The sequence below is a fragment of the Papaver somniferum genome, chromosome 5 (genome assembly GCF_003573695.1).
Source record: "Papaver somniferum cultivar HN1 chromosome 5, ASM357369v1, whole genome shotgun sequence".
Taxonomy (NCBI): Eukaryota; Viridiplantae; Streptophyta; class Magnoliopsida; order Ranunculales; family Papaveraceae; genus Papaver; species Papaver somniferum.
The window spans coordinates 188,920,010-188,922,735 of NC_039362.1; the positions used below are offsets into that span (position 1 = coordinate 188,920,010).

A 2,726-nucleotide genomic window follows, 5' to 3' on the forward strand; every position below is an offset into this window, starting at 1 on the left:
GATGGAGTTGAAGCTTATTGTTCATAAGCTGGAGATTTAAGGGGACCTGTAGGGCTGGCAATGCATATCCGAAATCCGAGATCCATTTCCGAAAATTCGACATCCTATAGGATTTAATCCGACATATCGGATATCGGAATCCGATAAGTTATCGGATAATACCTCTTATCGGAATCGGAATAGGCTTCTTCCGTTAGGTTAATATCCTTCATCCGATAGCCTAGGGGTGTACTTGTAATTTCCTACCCATAGGTATTATCTATCGACTGTCGGGAGAACCCTCTCTAGTCTCTAATCTCCACCTTCTCTATTGTACTAGCGTCTAGCGAGTCCTGCGTTTTTTCGTTCAGTTTTCAACACAGAAGACATCGAGAAGTTTGAGAAGATTGAAATCCTTTAGTGATATACATCTATTTGATCAAGAAGTGTGATTATCAGAGACTCCCATAGAAGTAAGTCATGAATCTAATCTACTGTTTCAAAGTTAGGTTTCTTTTTCCCCCCAAATCGATTGGATATTTTGATGTTTAATTTTGATGTTCTTCTAATGAATCTAATCTAATCGAAACCCTAAGTAAGTCATGAATGTTTTTATGTTTAATTTTGAGAATCAATATTTTTCTAGAGAAAATTAGGGTTTCGACTTTCGATTTTGATTTTGAAAACAGACTAAATTTTTCAGTTATCCAGATTGATGAAAGTTTGAATTCTCTTAGAGTAATTTAGGATTAAGATTATATTAGGAATTTGATTTTTTTGGGGATTACTAACTTGTTATGGGATTTGATTATTATCGATTCAAGTTCTCATCTGCCATTTCTGTTTTAACATTTGGGTTTTATGTTGTTTCACCAGGATCTTCAAAAGGTAGTGAAAGTAATAAAGGCACCACTGGAAGTGATAAAGTGAGTCCGAGATTGGGTTTTTATTGGTATTTGGTAAAATTTTATGTAATTTGATTATCTGTAAGCATATGGTTTTATATTTTGGTATGAAATTGGGGTTTTAGGACTTAGGGTTTGGGTTTTCTTGTACTGAAGGAAGTTCATTTGGAAAGAAGTATGTGTTTTATTATTGTGATAGGTTTTTGTTTAGTAAGATAGATGGAATGATATCTCTATCTTCCCATTGGTGTCTCAATTTTTCTAAGTTCATGTGGTTTTTTTGTTTTTGTTTTGTTAGTATAAAACTAACTAGCTTTTGTGGGCATGTCTGGTCTGGCATGAAATTTTGTAGCTTAGTTAGTTTGAATTCGAGTAGAGTTTTGTGTTTACTAATGATACACATGATGTATGAAGGCGTGAAATGTTTGGAGTTTGTAGTGTGTACCTATCCCAGTGAATCAGTCGCGTTTATATACCTACATTTTCAAGGATAATGGGTGGCATTGGTGACTGTGATGGATTGATGCTATTATAGTTCAAAAATTGCAGCGGCTTTCACAGCTAGTTACTTTCTAGTGATTGAAACACTAGAGGAGGAAACCTGTTTTCTTATCATTCCTTGCATTATATAAGATAGCTTGTTTGCTCCCTTCACAAGATGTTAGGAGATCACAGTTAATCAACAAGGTTTATTTCTTGTGTTTTGATTATTGAGATGCTAGATGTTTTTCTCCTTTTCATGACGTGTGTGTTGGGAATGACTGATAAATTTAGTATGGTGTAGAGATAGTTTAGTAACTTCTCATGTACACTCCGAATGGCTTGCTTAACTTTACTGTCTCATTTACATTTTGTCTTAGTATGTCGCTGGTTCTTTTTGAAGTTGGCATGTGTTCCCATTTAGCCACTGTAGTGCCGTGGTCTTCAATACAATGATTTTGGTTCTTTTCTGATCTTAATGCACTTTCATTTAAGACATGTAATGGAACAAGCAGCAAGTGGTACACACTCTTATTTGGTTTTACTGCAAGTTTTTTCGAGCATCTGATCTTAATGCACTTTCGTTCCAGTTTCTTTTTTTTTAGAGATGTTGGCCAAAGTTCTACTTTGTAATTTGATTATTTCTGGGTTGTTGTTGTTCTCAGAATGTATCAAAGTGAAAAAGCATCCAATAGAGTTGGAACTTCAAGCTGCAGTCAACCAAATTCCGAACAGCCAGAATAAAAAGATCAAAGTGTTGCTTCAGCAGCACCTTCTTCGAGTAAAAAGAGATCATTAGCAGAAGTATCAGATGAAAATCATCCACTTGTTATTGCTTTATTAAAGAAATTTCGCACAACAAGGTCACCGTCATGGGATGAATTCACTAGGAAAATCATTGTAGAGCCTGATAAAGAAAATCCTGGTAAGGAAGTGGCTCTCCTTATTGATGTGATTTGTAGATAGTGGTAAAAGTGGTTCGATTCTCAGAATTGTGAAGGATATTAATTAGACTTAAATTCTAATATTAAAATAGAAAACTCACTAAAAATTATAGCAAACTCAATCAAAGATGATATCAATACTAAAAGAAACACTAAGGCTAAGATTCCACTATTTTCCAAGTTCAAAGTGATTAAACCAATACTTATATTTGTTCAATTTTCTTGTTTAATTTGATTCTAAAATATTGCAACAAGTAGATTTTCAAAAGTAATAATTGTAAATACCAAGTATGACGCATCAAAAGTCTAAAAACTAAGCATACTCCATCAAAATAGATCACAATCACTCAAATAAAAATCATATTCAATAATAGTTCAAGGAAAATAATCATATAATTATTGCAAATAAAAAGATAAA

At 33.6% G+C, this 2,726-nt stretch overlaps 1 long non-coding RNA gene across 1 annotated transcript; it reads left to right on the forward strand.

Moving 5' to 3' along the window:
- The first annotated feature begins 344 nt into the window (after positions 1 to 344).
- On the forward strand, positions 345 to 2,145 carry LOC113278643. The gene is made up of 3 exons (XR_003325598.1): positions 345 to 452; positions 856 to 905; positions 2,030 to 2,145. It is a non-coding gene; the product is annotated as an uncharacterized LOC113278643 (long non-coding RNA).
- Positions 2,146 to 2,726: the final 581 nt, after the last annotated feature.